Raw genomic sequence first — 16,640 nt, 5'->3', positions numbered from 1 at the left:
GGGAAAGCTGGATGAAGTGACATAGGAGGGTGCTAGCAGGAGTGACACATGGGAAAGCTTGATGAAGTACACATGAGGGTTCTAGCAGGAGTGACACATGGGAAAGCTGGATGAAGTGACATAGGAGGGTGCTAGCAGGAGTGACACATTGGAAAGCTGGATGAAGTGACACAGGAGGGTGCTAGCAGGAGTGACACATGGGAAAGCTGGATGAAGTGACATAGGAGGGTGCTAGCAGGAGTGACACATGGGAAAGCTGGATGAAGTGACACATGAGGGTTCTAGCAGGAGTGACACATGGGAAAGCTGGATGAAGTGACATAGGAGGGTGCTAGCAGGAGTGACACATGGGAAAGCTGGATGAAGTGACATAGGAGGGTGCTAGCGGGAGTGACACATGGGAAAGCTGGATGAAGTGACATAGGAGGGTGCTAGCAGGAGTGACACATGGGAAAGCTGGATGAAGTGACACATGAGTGTTCTAGCAGGAGTGACACATGGAAAAGCTGGATGAAGTGACATAGGAGGGTGTTAGCAGGAGTGACACATGGGAAAGCTGGATGAAGTGACATAGGAGGGTGTTGGCAGGAGTGACACATGGGAAATCTGGATGAAGTGACATAGGAGGGTGCTAGCAGGAGTGACACATGGGAGAGCTGGATGAAGTGACATAGGAGGGTGCTAGCAGGAGTGACACATGGGAAAGCTGGATGAAGTGACACATGAGGGTTCTAGCAGGAGTGACACATGGGAAAGCTGGATGAAGTGACATAGGAGGGTTCTAGCAGGAGTGACACATGGGAAAGCTGGATGAAGTGACATAGGAGGGTGCTAGCAGGAGTGACACATGGGAAAGCTGGATGAAGTGACATAGGAGGGTGCTAGCAGGAGTGACACATGGGAAAGCTGGATGAAGTGACATAGGAGGGTGCTAGCAGGAGTGACACATGGGAAAGCTGGATGAAGTGACACATGAGGGTGCTAGCAGGAGTGACACATGGGAAAGCTGGATGAAGTGACATAGGAAGGTGCTAGCAGGAGTGACACATGGGAAAGCTGGATGAAGTGACATAGGAGGGTGCTAGCAGGAGTGACACATGGGAAAGCTGGATGAGGTGACATAGGAGGGTGCTAGCAGGAGTGACACATGGGAAAGCTGAATGAAGTGACACATGAGGGTGCTAGCAGGAGTGACACATGGGAAAGCTGGATGAAGTGACACATGAGGGTTCTAGCAGGAGTGACACATGGGAAAGCTGGATGAAGTGACACATGAGGGTGCTAGCAGGAGTGACACATGGGAAAGCTGGATGAAGTGACATAGGAGGGTGCTAGCAGGAGTGACACATGGGAAAGCTGGATGAAGTGACATAGGAGGGTGGTAGCACGAGTGACACATGGGAAAGCTGGATGAAGTGACAGAGGAGGGTGCTAGCAGGAGTGACACATGGGAAAGCTGGATGAAGTGACATAGGAGGGTGTTGGCAGGAGTGACACATGGGAAATCTGGATGAAGTGACATAGGAGGGTGCTAGCAGGAGTGACACATGGGAAAGCTGGATGAAGTGACATAGGAGGGTGCTAGCAGGAGTGACACATGGGAAAGCTGGATGAAGTGACATAGGAGGGTGTTGGCAGGAGTGACACATGGGAAAGCTGGATGAAGTGACATAGGAGGGTGCTAGCAGGAGTGACACATGGGAAAGCTGGATGAAGTGACACATGAGGGTTCTAGCAGTAGTGACACATGGGAAAGCTGGATGAAGTGACATAGGAGGGTGCTAGCAGGAGTGACACATGGGAAAGCTGGATGAAGTGACATAGGAGGGTGCTAGCAGGAGTGACACATGGGAAAGCTGGATGAAGTGACACATGAGGGTGCTAGCAGGAGTGACACATGGGAAAGCTGGATGAAGTGACACATGAGGGTGCTAGCAGGAGTGACACATGGGAAAGCTGGATGAAGTGACACATGAGGGTGCTAGCAGGAGTGACACATGGGAAAGCTGAATGAAGTGACATAGGATGGTGCTAGCAGGAGTGACACATGGGAAAGCTGGATGAAGTGACACATGAGGGTTCTAGCAGGAGTGACACATGGGAAAGCTGGATGAAGTGACATAGGAGGGTGCTAGCAGGAGTGACACATGGGAAAGCTGGATGAAGTGACATAGGAGGGTGCTAGCAGGAGTGACACATGGGAAAGCTGGATGAAGTGACATAGGAGGGTGCTAGCTGGAGTGACACATGGGAAAGCTGGATGAAGTGACATAGGAGGGTGCTAGCAGGAGTGACACATGGGAAAGCTGGATGAAGTGACATAGGAGGGTGCTAGCGGGAGTGACACATGGGAAAGCTGGATGAAGTGACATAGGAGGGTGCTAGCAGGAGTGACACATGGGAAAGCTGGATGAAGTGACATAGGAGGGTGCTAGCAGGAGTGACACATGGGAAAGCTGGATGAAGTGACACATGAGGGTTCTAGCAGGAGTGACACATGGGAAAGCTGGATGAAGTGACATAGGAGGGTGTTAGCAGGAGTGACACATGGGAAAGCTGGATGAAGTGACATAGGAGGGTGCTAGCAGGAGTGACACATGGGAAAGCTGGATGAAGTGACAGGAGGGTGCTAGCGGGAGTGACACATGGGAAAGCTGGATGAAGTGACATAGGAGGGTGCTAGCAGGAGTGACACATGGGAAAGCTGGATGAAGTGACATAGGAGGGTGCTAGCAGGAGTGACACATGGGAAAGCTGGATGATGTGACATAGGAGGGTGCTAGCAGGAGTGACACATGGGAAAGCTGGATGAAGTGACATAGGAGGGTGCTACTGTGATAACCGGGAAATGGTACAGGGTAACTGTCTCTTAGTTAGCTGGTGTTTCTCTGAAGGTAAGTATCCGTGAATTTTTACTACTGGATGAATTTTACCTTATATTTCTTTTCCTCTTTTTCTTTATCTCTCTCTCTCTCTCTCTCTCTCTCTCTGCAGGTTTATTCTGTCTCTGAACCTGAAGTCCTTTTGGCAGGGACTTTTACCTGGAATACTATTCTGTGATATCTCTCCGTTGGAGTGTGGATGTAATACAATCACAATTTCATTTACACTATACAATTGGACGACAATCACATGGAAACAAATGATTTATTCAACTGGAACCAGGAACACCGTGGTCACTACTGCAATGGTCTAGATCAGGTTAGTTCCCTACTACTGTTAAATATTAGATTAGTACAACATACACCTATATACGTTACTACCACACTGACATATTACATTGCTGTAGCGCGCAACCCTTAATATACCCAGAAGTCTATCTCAGTTTATTTGAGCGCTCACTTTTTCGTTGGTGCACAATAAAATAGTCTTTTTCTTTACTAGAGTCTCCTTTATAAGTCACTCCCTGTTGCCTTTCCAGTCGTTTCCCTGATATAACTCAATTTCTTCCTCTGACGCCTGTCTGTACTTTGTAATCCATTAGAATGATAAATTTCCACAGATGACAATTGGCGGTGCTTGTCTAAATGGCAACGGGGAAATTCGGTATATGTGAAGTCTCTAATTCTATCTTGCGCATCCAAAAGTGTATTCGTTGGAGAATACTAGCTGGGTTTAAGTATCTTATTTCTTTTCCGTCCTGTGATCTGCAGCTGGGGCTGGCTATTGCTGTATCTCGTCCCTGTTCTGAAGGATGCTGCTAATTAATTTGAGGGTAGCTAACTTGACTGAACCCAAACTTCCCTCCAAAGTTCAGCAGAGAAAGGCTATGTGAGGAGAATCATCTATTAGGGGAATATTTGGACAATGAAATTAAAGTAAGGAGAATCTTCCGTGTCCCTGTACTATTACGTCGGGAGGTGGGAAAGTGGTACCTGAGGTAATTTTTATTCCCTTATGGAATACTGACGTGTTGAGGGAATATCATACTCTAGTGTCTCTTTCTAGGTGTGCAGTCACTGCTAACCAGTCCTGGGTGCAGAATTAGGAGATTACACCATGCTAGGCAGCTCTCGAGTGTTCTCTCTCCTAGACTGAGGGATATCTTTTATTCTCCCTTCTAGGCTACGGCAGCTGGCAGTCACTCACCCGCTTGACACTCCCGCTGGGCGGATCGCCTCTCTATCACCTCCTCCGTCAACCTGTCACTCACGGCTGGGCAGGCCTTCCGTCCTCACTGCGGCACCACTGTCCCGACTCACTCTGATTCAGCTCTCTCCCCTCTAATCAGCGCTGCTGGAACCTGGTTACCTCAGCTCGGTAAGTCTCGGCCGGGAACCCCGCTCGCAGCGTCTTTTTATCCTGGCGCTCAGGTCACCGTTCCTCTCCTTCCCCTCACGGCTGCTTCGTCACGATTCTCCTTTCCAGCTCTGTCAGCGCGAGCCCAACCGTTGCTCTCCTCTTTTTATAACCCCCTCTCTCTACCCCGTATGTGTCCCGCCAGCAGCGCGGGGACACAGCCGTCCACAGCAACTCGTTCCGCTGGGTCCAAAGGACCTTCCCTTACTTTTTCTAACATGCTGCTCTCTATGGTCTGGTACTCCACAGCTGCCCAACACTGTACCAGGATCTTTGAACTTATTAAGGACATAGGTCCCAAGTCCCGGGTATCACATTCTTCCCCGGCAATTTGATGCATATCCTTGGGCATCTACAATGAATATACAATCTCCCGACCATATCTTATAAGGACTGTTAACACCGGTACTGGTACTTTAAACATTTTCTAATTCAACTATGTTTGAACGTTTACATCAATGAACTTACTTTTCATAACAACTTTAAAGTCAATCATTATAACAAACTTATGTTAAATTTGATATCTAACAGGTAACTTTCCCTTCGTGCTTCTTTCAGAGCGTCTCAACGAAGGGATTTCAGTATCCACAGTATCAGTTTCCACTTCAGCTATGATTTCAGTATCCACGGGAAACTGGGTTGATCCGACGGTGCCAAGAACGGGCCAACATAGACTCATCATTACGTCTGGGTATGGAGATACAGGTGGAACTCTCTCTTGAATTGGCAAATCTTGTCGTTCTACTTCGGACCATACTGGACACATTTTAAGTTGGTCTCTATGAACTAATCTTTGTCTATTTCCGTCTTCTCGCTGAATCTGGTATACTTCAATCTCTGAATTTGGCCTATCTATCACTCGGTACGGGAGGGGCTCCCATTGGTGATCCAATTTATTCCGACATTGATTGTTCTTCTTCCATACTCGGCATCCAATTGGCAATGGTTCGGCGTGCGCTTTTAGATTGTAATAATGTTCTTGACGCTCTTGTACCACTTCTTGAGTTTGCTCTACCAGATCATGAACGGTTCTGATTCGACGTTGGTGTTCCATCACCCAATCTGTCTCTAGAAATGGTTCGGGAGCAATTTCTACATTCAACTGTATATCTACGGGTAACTTCCCTTGTCTTCCGAATAGTAGATAGTATGGCGTATACCCGGTCGCACTATGTATGGTATTGTTATATATGAACATTAACTCAGTTAAGATTAGGGGCCAGTCGTGTCGTTGCTGTGACGGAAGAGACCGTAACATTTGAATTAGCGTCTGGTTGGTTCTTTCACACAGCCCGTTACATTGAGGGTGATAGGCTGTGGTTTTTAATTTTTTACAGTCATACAAGAGACACAGTTCTTGAAATAGTTTAGACGTGAAAGCCGACCCTTGGTCAGTTAGGATCTTTTCCGGAAACCCATATGGTCGTACAAATACTCTCCAAAAGATTTCTGCCGTGGTCTTGGCGGTTAAATCCTTTACTGGGAGAGCAACGGCAAATTTAGTATAATGATCTACCATCATTATAGCGTATTCATACCCCGACCGACTCTTTTCAAGTTTGATGTGATCAATGGCGACCAACTCTAATGGCTGATGGCTGATGATGGGGTGAAGTGGGGCTTTCTCTGTCGGAAGGGATGGTCTCCGAAGGTTACACTCAGTGCAGTTCTGGCACCATCCTTCGACGTTCTGCCGTAATCCGACCCAGTAGAATCTCTGCCTCAGATTCGCTTCGGTTTTCTGGTTCCCGAAATGGCCGGACCGATTATGATAGGCATTTAGTAGGAAAGGTGCCTTTGGCGTGGGAATAAGCACTTGTCTGACAGTTAAATGGGTTTTTGGATGAACACTCTTCCGTGTCAATACATTATGATGGATCTCCAAGCGTTCCCGCTGTCTCCATAATTTTACTAATTCCGGTGCTGCCTCCTGTCGTTCGGCCTTAGAGAGAGTTTTTTTTTTTAATAACAATTTCTTTAATCGTCGAAATATAGGGGACTCTTCTTGCCACTTCTGCCATTCACTCCATCCTTTTCCCTCTAGCGGCCATTCAGCTTCTTTTCTTGTAAAAGTGAGATTATGTTGCACCACCGACTGTGGTATTGGTTGGAAAGGTGGGAGTTCTACTGATTCTAACGGATCTTCTACTTCTGGTTCCTCTTGAGCAGAAAGGCGGGATAAGGCGTCAGCGTTGCTATTATTCTGTCCAGGCCGGTATTGAATTGTGAACTGAAAGTTGGACAGTCGAGCATACCATCGCTGCTCCAATGCTCCCATTTTGGCAGTCGCCAAATGTGCAAGGGGGTTACAGTCGGTGTAAGCTACGAACGGAGTGGCGGCTAGATAATCTCTGAATTTTTCTGTGATGGCCCACACTAATGCTAGAAATTCCAGTTTAAAAGCGCTATAATTAGCATCATTCCGTTCGGTTTTTCGAAGCCCTCTGCTGGCGTACGCTATTACCCTTTCTTTACCATCTTGTACTTGCGCGAGGACCGCGCCGAGTCCTTGTTTACTCGCATCTATCTGCAGGATGAAAGGTTTACTGTAATCCGGGTAGGCCAAAAGGGGAGCTTGAGTCAAAACGCTTTTTAGATGTTCAAATGCTGCTTGTTGACGAGAAGTCCAAATAATCAGTTGCCGGCTGCTTTGGCTATGGCGGGGCATGTCTCGAAGCAGTTCGTGGATCGGGGCAGCTACTTTGGCAAAATCCTTCACGAAGCGCCTATAATACCCCACAAAACCCAGGAGTCGTCTAACATCCTTGACCGTTTGAGGTACCGGCCAGTCTTGAACATTCCGAATTTTTTCAGGATCAGGCGTGATTCCCTCCGAGCTCACCACATGTCCCAGGTAATGCTCTTGTGGTTTCAATAAATGGCATTTAGCTGGGTTTACTTTTAACCCGTAATTGGCGAGTCGCTGTAGGACTTCATGGAGATGCTGTAGATGTTCTGTATATGATTTAGAGAAAATAATGATGTCATCCAGATATAACAATATCATTTCAAAATTTCTGTGCCCTAAGCAATGTTCCATCATTCTTTGGAAAGTCGCTGGAGCATTACACAATCCAAATGGCATTCGTTTGAACTCGTGTAGTCCCATAGGAGTAGTAAAGGCCGTTTTTTCTTGATCTGTTGGCTCCATCATGATCTGCCAATACCCACTTGTTAAATCCAGTGTAGAGAAATATTTAGCTGACTTGAGGGCAGCCAGAGATTCCTCAATCCGAGGAAGTGGGTATGCGTCTTTATGCGTAACCTGGTTTAATTTCCGATAGTCGACGCAGAACCTCAATTGTCCATTCTTTTTCCTTACTAACACCATAGGTGCGGCCCAAGGGCTGTGACTCTCTTGGATGACGCCCGTAGCCTTCATTTCTTCAAGCATCTTCCTAACCGGCTGGTAGAGTGCTGGAGCTAACGGCCGATGTTTTTCTCGGACAGGGGCAGACGTTCCTGTCACAATGCGGTGTTTGACAGTAGTAACCGTCCCAAAATCTAAGGGTCCTTGGCTGAAGGTGGCCGCATTTTCCTTTACAACTTGAAGGGCTCCTTCCTTGTGTTCTTGAGGGGTATTGTCATTTCCGATGTGTATGGCTTTCCACCATTCTGTCTTATTTTCTTCTCTCTCGGATACAGTATCATCACCCCGTGACCTTATCTGAGTCGGTGCATGTATGACGTCTTGGAATGTAATCCAAGTGAGTTTAGCTATTGGTCGCTGTCGGTACAATTTTACTGAGTGATTATGCGGATTTAAAATTCGTACGGGAACTCGGCCATCCCTCACGTTGACTATACCATGGGCGACAACAATTTCTTTCCCATCATCCTCTTCACAGGGCTCAACTAAGGCTTCATAACTGTCCCCTCTTGGTCCGCAACGAGCCTTGCCCCAAATAATCACTTCTGCATTTGGAGGTAATTTGATGGGTTTGCTTTCGGTGATCCGCACTTTTCCGAGGGCACCGTTACATTGTACCATTGCCCGCTGGCTCTTCAAGATTTTTATAGTCTTTTGTACTACCGATGATTCAATGGTTGATTTTCCCGCCAGCTCTTGTTTGAGTATAGAGATCAATTCATCCGGACAATTTTGTAGGATATTCATCCCCAGAATCATTGGGATAGCATTTGGGTCGTTTGTATGTGTGATCAGGCACCCTTGATGAGGCATTCCCGATTCTGACGTCAGCCTCCCAATAGCCCATGCAAGAAATACTTGACCCATTGCTGGCTATCAATTGTAGCCATGTGGGAGGAGGAGTCACAATTTGGTGTTCTCCCCAATGTTGGATGAAGGTGGAATGTTGAATGGTGGTAATCTGTGAACCTGTATCGATCATAGCCATAATTTCCACCCCGTTAAGGGTAATGGGGATATGAGGGCATCGGCCCACATACTGGGACCACCATTCTGTAGACCTTGACCCTATTGCGGTATCTCCCCCCGAGGCTCGGTCTCTAACCTCGGGGCACTGGAGTTTAAAGCTTCATCTTGGTCACAATTCCGTTCAATGTGGCCAGGCCGCTGACAACGCCGACAAATAGGACGGCCTTGTGAGTCAAACTGATCCGTGCTTCTTCCGCTGGTCGGAGGTGGGGTCCACCACTCGCTTCGGGCTCTCCTTCGTTCCCGGGGCCACCTGGTTTCATTTGCCGGGGATCCTTGTCGTCGAGCTAAATTCTGTACCTCCTTACCCATTTCAGCCATCCCCACAGCGAGCTCCTCCAATTTGTTTCTCAGCGCTCTTATTGGGTCTGTCGTGGGCGTCTGAAAGCTTTGTCCAATAGCATCTCCCATTCTTTTGTTCCTGGCGAGATGTAGTGGACCCTCTTCATTTGATAAGTGTCTTTCCTGATATCCGGGCATTTCTGGAAACTCTACTTCTTGGGACATTTCTGTCCCTACCACCTTAATGGCGGCCTCTTTAAAGTCTAAGAACGACTGTTCGGGTTTCTGCATCCTTAACAATCTCAATTGGGCTCTCACACTCTCTTTATTCGCCCCTTCAGTTAATTGAGATATAAGAGCTTCGTCACTATTTTCAATTTCCTTCTCATCGACTGTCCGGATTGCCTTCAAAGCCTCTTGTAGACTCAGTGCATAATCTCTCAATGTCTCTCCCAAACGTTGTTTTCTTGCGTAGAATTTCATTTTTAATTCTGAAATTGTATGAAGCTCAAAGGTGGTGGCTAATCGTTGGAGTATCTGGTCAATATTTCTCCTCTCCTCTGTAGGCCACGATATCACCTCTCGTTGAGCTGACCCTTTCAGCTGACCGATAAGGATCTCAACTTTTTGTTGCTCATTTAATGGATAGAGACGGAACATTGATTTCATCTTGTTCTTAAAATCGGTCAAGGTATTTCCTTCAGCCTTGTGTCGGTCCCCATGATAGGTGGGAAGCCACGGGGCCCCGAAATAGTATGGTAAGGTAATTGGGTTTATCTGTGCCATACTAGGCGTTTCTGGTGCCGGCTTGCTAGACTCTCCACTGAATGCCCCAGCCGTTGCAGATGGCTCTTTAGACATCCTGTACAGGAATAGGTTTTCTCGCTTGAAGTTATCAATCCTGTCCGGTGACGCCAAATTTCAATTCTACTGTGATAACCGGGAAATGGTACAGGGTAACTGTCTCTTAGTTAGCTGGTGTTTCTCTGAAGGTAAGTATCTGTGAATTTTTACTACTGGATGAATTTTACCTTATATTTCTTTTCCTCTTTTTCTTTATCTCTCTCTCTCTCTCTCTCTCTCTGCAGGTTTATTCTGTCTCTGAACCTGAAGTCCTTTTGGCAGGGACTTTTACCTGGAATACTATTCTGTGATAACTCTCCGTTGGAGTGTGGATGTAATACAATCACAATTTCATTTACACTATACAATTGGACGACAATCACATGGAAACAAATGATTTATTGAACTTGAACCAGGAACACCGTGGTCACTACTGCAATGGTCTAGATCAGGTTAGTTCCCTACTACTGTTAAATATTAGATTAGTACAACATACACCTATATACGTTACTACCACACTGACATATTACATTGCTGTAGCGCGCAACCCTTAATATACCCAGAAGTCTATCTCAGTTTATTTGAGCGCTCACTTTTTCGTTGGTGCACAATAAAATAGTCTTTTTCTTTACTAGAGTCTCCTTTATAAGTCACTCCCTGTTGCCTTTCCAGTCGTTTCCCTGATATAACTCAATTTCTTCCTCTGACGCCTGTCTGTACTTTGTAATCCATTAGAATGATAAATTTCCACAGATGACAATTGGCGGTGCTTGTCTAAATGGCAACGGGGAAATTCGGTATATGTGAAGTCTCTAATTCTATCTTGCGCATCCAAAAGTGTATTCGTTAGAGAATGCTAGCTGGGTTTAAGTATCTTATTTCTTTTCCGTCCTGTGATCTGCAGCTGGGGCTGGCTATTGCTGTATCTCGTCCCTGTTCTGAAGGATGCTGCTAATTAATTTGAGGGTAGCTAACTTGACTGAACCCAAACTTCCCTCCAAAGTTCAGCAGAGAAAGGCTATGTGAGGAGAATCATCTATTAGGGGAATATTTGGACAATGAAATTAAAGTAAGGAGAATCTTCCGTGTCCCTGTACTATTACGTCGGGAGGTGGGAAAGTGGTACCTGAGGTAATTTTTATTCCCTTATGGAATACTGACGTGTTGAGGGAATATCATACTCTAGTGTCTCTTTCTAGGTGTGCAGTCACTGCTAACCAGTCCTGGGTGCAGAATTAGGAGATTACACCATGCTAAGCAGCTCTCGACTGTTCTCTCTCCTAGACTGAGGGATATCTTTTATTCTCCCTTCTAGGCTACGGCAGCTGGCAGTCACTCACCCGCTTGACACTCCCGCTGGGCGGATCGCCTCTCTATCACCTCCTCCGTCAACCTGTCACTCACGGCTGGGCAGGCCTTCCGTCCTCACTGCGGCACCACTGTCCCGACTCACTCTGATTCAGCTCTCTCCCCTCTAATCAGCGCTGCTGGAACCCGGTTACCTCAGCTCGGTAAGTCTCGGCCGGGAACCCCGCTCGCAGCGTCTTTTTATCCTGGCGCTCAGGTCACCGTTCCTCTCCTTCCCCTCACGGCTGCTTCGTCACGATTCTCCTTTCCAGCTCTGTCAGCGCGAGCCCAACCGTTGCTCTCCTCTTTTTATAACCCCCTCTCTCTACCCCGTATGTGTCCCGCCAGCAGCGCGGGGACACAGCCGTCCACAGCAACTCGTTCCGCTGGGTCCAAAGGACCTTCCCTTACTTTTTCTAACATGCTGCTCTCTATGGTCTGGTACTCCACAGCTGCCCAACACTGTACCAGGATCTTTGAACTTATTAAGGACATAGGTCCCAAGTCCCGGGTATCACACTAGCAGGAGTGACACATGGGAAAGCTGGATGAAGTGACATAGGAGGGTGCTAGCAGGAGTGACACATGGGAAAGCTGGATGAAGTGACATAGGAGGGTGCTAGCAGGAGTGACACATGGGAAAGCTGGATGAAGTGACATAGGAGGGTGCTAGCAGGAGTGACACATGGGAAAGCTGGATGAAGTGACACATGAGGGTTCTAGCAGGAGTGACACATGGGAAAGCTGGATGAAGTGACATAGGAGGGTGCTAGCAGGAGTGACACATTGGAAAGCTGGATGAAGTGACACAGGAGGGTGCTAGCAGGAGTGACACATGGGAAAGCTGGATAAAGTGACATAGGAGGGTGCTAGCAGGAGTGACACATGGGAAAGCTGGATGAAGTGACACATGAGGGTTCTAGCAGGAGTGACACATGGGAAAGCTGGATGAAGTGACATAGGAGGGTGTTAGCAGGAGTGACACATGGGAAAGCTGGATGAAGTGACATAGGAAGGTGCTAGCAGTAGTGACACATTGGAAAGCTGGATGAAGTGACATAGGAGGGTGCTAGAAGGAGTGACACATGGGAAAGCTGGATGAAGTGACATAGGAGGGTGCTAGCAGGAGTGACACATGGGAAAGCTGGATGAAGTGACATAGGAGGGTGCTAGCAGGAGTGACACATGAGAAAGCTGGATGAAGTGACATAGGAGGGTGCTAGCAGGAGTGACACATGGGAAAGCTGGATGAAGTGACATAGGTGGGTGCTAGCAGGAGTGACACATGGGAAAGCTGGATGAAGTGACATAGGAGGGTGCTAGCAGGAGTGACACATGGGAAAGCTGGATGAAGTGACATAGCAGGGTGCTAGCAGGAGTGACACATGGGAAAGCTGGATTAAGTGACATAGGAGGGTGCTAGCAGGAGTGACACATGGGAAAGCTGGATGAAGTGACGTAGGAGGGTGCTAGCAGGAGTGACACATGGGAAAGCTGGATGAAGTGACATAGGAGGGTGCTAGCAGGAGTGACACATGGGAGAGCTGGATGAAGTGACATAGGAGGGTGCTAGCAGGAGTGACACATGGGAAAGCTGGATGAAGTGACACATGAGGGTTCTAGCAGGAGTGACACATGGGAAAGCTGGATGAAGTGACATAGGAGGGTTCTAGCAGGAGTGACACATGGGAAAGCTGGATGAAGTGACATAGGAGGGTGCTAGCAGGAGTGACACATGGGAAAGCTGGATGAAGTGACATAGGAGGGTGCTAGCAGGAGTGACACATGGGAAAGCTGGATGAAGTGACACATGAGGGTTCTAGCAGGAGTGACACATGGGAAAGCTGGATGAAGGGAAATAGGAGGGTGCTAGCAGGAGTGACACATGGGAAAGCTGGATGAAGTGACATAGGAGGGTGCTAGCAGGAGTGACACATGGGAAAGCTGGATGAAGTGACACATGAGGGTGCTAGCAGGAGTGACACATGGGAAAGCTGGATGAAGTGACACATGAGGGTGCTAGCAGGAGTGACACATGGGAAAGCTGGATGAAGTGACACATGAGGGTGCTAGCAGGAGTGACACATGGGAAAGCTGAATGAAGTGACACATGAGGGTGCTAGCAGGAGTGACACATGGGAAAGCTGGATGAAGTGACACATGAGGGTTCTAGCAGGAGTGACACATGGGAAAGCTGGATGAAGTGACACATGAGGGTGCTAGCAGGAGTGACACATGGGAAAGCTGGATGAAGTGACATAGGAGGGTGCTAGCAGGAGTGACACATGGGAAAGCTGGATGAAGTGACATAGGAGGGTGGTAGCAGGAGTGACACATGGGAAAGCTGGATGAAGTGACAGAGGAGGGTGCTAGCAGGAGTGACACATGGGAAAGCTGGATGAAGTGACATAGGAGGGTGCTAGCAGGAGTGACACATGGGAAAGCTGGATGAAGTGACATAGGAGGGTTCTAGCAGGAGTGACACATGGGAAAGCTGGATGAAGTGACACATGAGGGTTCTAGCAGGAGTGACACATGGGAAAGCTGGATGAAGTGACATAGGAGGGTTCTAGCAGGAGTGACACATGGGAAAGCTGGATGAAGTGACATAGGAGGGTGCTAGCAGGAGTGACACATGGGAAAGCTGGATGAAGTGACATAGGAGGGTGCTAGCAGGAGTGACACATGGGAAAGCTGGATGAAGTGACACATGAGGGTTCTAGCAGGAGTGACACATGGGAAAGCTGGATGAAGGGAAATAGGAGGGTGCTAGCAGGAGTGACACATGGGAAAGCTGGATGAAGTGACATAGGAGGGTGCTAGCAGGAGTGACACATGGGAAAGCTGGATGAAGTGACACATGAGGGTGCTAGCAGGAGTGACACATGGGAAAGCTGGATGAAGTGACACATGAGGGTGCTAGCAGGAGTGACACATGGGAAAGCGGGATGAAGTGACACATGAGGGTGCTAGCAGGAGTGACACATGGGAAAGCTGAATGAAGTGACACATGAGGGTGCTAGCAGGAGTGACACATGGGAAAGCTGGATGAAGTGACACATGAGGGTTCTAGCAGGAGTGACACATGGGAAAGCTGGATGAAGTGACACATGAGGGTGCTAGCAGGAGTGACACATGGGAAAGCTGGATGAAGTGACATAGGAGGGTGCTAGCAGGAGTGACACATGGGAAAGCTGGATGAAGTGACATAGGAGGGTGGTAGCAGGAGTGACACATGGGAAAGCTGGATGAAGTGACAGAGGAGGGTGCTAGCAGGAGTGACACATGGGAAAGCTGGATGAAGTGACATAGGAGGGTGCTAGCAGGAGTGACACATGGGAAAGCTGGATGAAGTGACATAGGAGGGTTCTAGCAGGAGTGACACATGGGAAAGCTGGATGAAGTGACACATGAGGGTTCTAGCATGAGTGACACATGGGAAAGCTGGATGAAGTGACATAGGAGGGTTCTAGCAGGAGTGACACATGGGAAAGCTGGATGAAGTGACATAGGAGGGTGCTAGCAGGAGTGACACATGGGAAAGCTGGATGAAGTGACATAGGAGGGTGCTAGCAGGAGTGACACATGGGAAAGCTGGATGAAGTGACACATGAGGGTTCTAGCAGGAGTGACACATGGGAAAGCTGGATGAAGGGAAATAGGAGGGTGCTAGCAGGAGTGACACATGGGAAAGTTGGATGAAGTGACATAGGAGGGTGCTAGCAGGAGTGACACATGGGAAAGCTGGATGAAGTGACACATGAGGGTGCTAGCAGGAGTGACACATGGGAAAGCTGGATGAAGTGACACATGAGGGTGCTAGCAGGAGTGACACATGGGAAAGCTGGATGAAGTGACACATGAGGGTGCTAGCAGGAGTGACACATGGGAAAGCTGAATGAAGTGACACATGAGGGTGCTAGCAGGAGTGACACATGGGAAAGCTGGATGAAGTGACACATGAGGGTTCTAGCAGGAGTGACACATGGGAAAGCTGGATGAAGTGACACATGAGGGTGCTAGCAGGAGTGACACATGGGAAAGCTGGATGAAGTGACATAGGAGGGTGCTAGCAGGAGTGACACATGGGAAAGCTGGATGAAGTGACACATGAGGGTTCTAGCAGGAGTGACACATGGGAAAGCTGGATGAAGGGAAATAGGAGGGTGCTAGCAGGAGTGACACATGGGAAAGCTGGATGAAGTGACATAGGAGGGTGCTAGCAGGAGTGACACATGGGAAAGCTGGATGAAGTGACACATGAGGGTGCTAGCAGGAGTGACACATGGGAAAGCTGGATGAAGTGACACATGAGGGTGCTAGCAGGAGTGACACATGGGAAAGCTGGATGAAGTGACACATGAGGGTGCTAGCAGGAGTGACACATGGGAAAGCTGAATGAAGTGACACATGAGGGTGCTAGCAGGAGTGACACATGGGAAAGCTGGATGAAGTGACACATGAGGGTTCTAGCAGGAGTGACACATGGGAAAGCTGGATGAAGTGACACATGAGGGTGCTAGCAGGAGTGACACATGGGAAAGCTGGATGAAGTGACATAGGAGGGTGCTAGCAGGAGTGACACATGGGAAAGCTGGATGAAGTGACATAGGAGGGTGGTAGCAGGAGTGACACATGGGAAAGCTGGATGAAGTGACAGAGGAGGGTTCTAGCAGGAGTGACACATGGGAAAGCTGGATGAAGTGACATAGGAGGGTGCTAGCAGGAGTGACACATGGGAAAGCTGGATGAAGTGACATAGGAGGGTGGTAGCAGGAGTGACACATGGGAAAGCTGGATGAAGTGACAGAGGAGGGTGCTAGCAGGAGTGACACATGGGAAAGCTGGATGAAGTGACATAGGAGGGTGTTGGCAGGAGTGACACATGGGAAAGCTGGATGAAGTGACATAGGAGGGTGCTAGCAGGAGTGACACATGGGAAAGCTGGATGAAGTGACATAGGAGGGTGCTAGCAGGAGTGACACATGGGAAAGCTGGATGAAGTGACATAGGAGGGTGTTGGCAGGAGTGACACATGGGAAAGCTGGATGAAGTGACATAGGAGGGTGCTAGCAGGAGTGACACATGGGAAAGCTGGTTGAAGTGACATAGGAGGGTGCTAGCAGGAGTGACACATGGGAAAGCTGGATGAAGTGACACATGAGGGTGCTAGCAGGAGTGACATATGGGAAAGCTGGATGAAGTGACACATGAGGGTGCTAGCAGGAGTGACACATGGGAAAGCTGGATGAAGTGACATAGGTAGGTGCTAGCAGGAGTGACACATGGGAAAGCTGGATGAAGTGACATAGGAGGGTGCTAGCAGGAGTGACACATGGGATAGCTGGATGAGGTGACATAGGAGGGTGCTAGCAGGAGTGACACATGGGAAAGCTGAATGAAGTGACACATGAGGGTGCTAGCAGGAGTGACACATGGGAAAGCTGGATGAAGTGACACATGAGGGTTC

General features: G+C 48.4%; 1 long non-coding RNA gene across 2 annotated transcripts in view; it reads left to right on the top strand.

Moving 5' to 3' along the window:
• The window catches only part of LOC134929640 (uncharacterized), a 74,224-nt gene that overhangs the window by 39,150 nt on the left and 18,434 nt on the right, over positions 1-16,640 (top strand). The window contains exons 2-4 of one of the 2 annotated variants that reach the window (XR_010178623.1): positions 2,995-3,201; positions 10,069-10,275; positions 11,139-11,734. This is a non-coding gene — a long non-coding RNA (uncharacterized LOC134929640). Of the gene's footprint in view, positions 1-2,994; positions 3,202-10,068; positions 10,276-11,138; positions 11,735-16,640 lie in introns of those variants that run through there. The other variant, XR_010178624.1, reaches the window with a different exon arrangement.

Source organism: Pseudophryne corroboree, chromosome 1 (genome assembly GCF_028390025.1).
Source record: "Pseudophryne corroboree isolate aPseCor3 chromosome 1, aPseCor3.hap2, whole genome shotgun sequence".
NCBI lineage: Eukaryota > Metazoa > Chordata > Amphibia > Anura > Myobatrachidae > Pseudophryne > Pseudophryne corroboree.
This window is presented reverse-complemented; position numbering and strand designations above follow the sequence as displayed.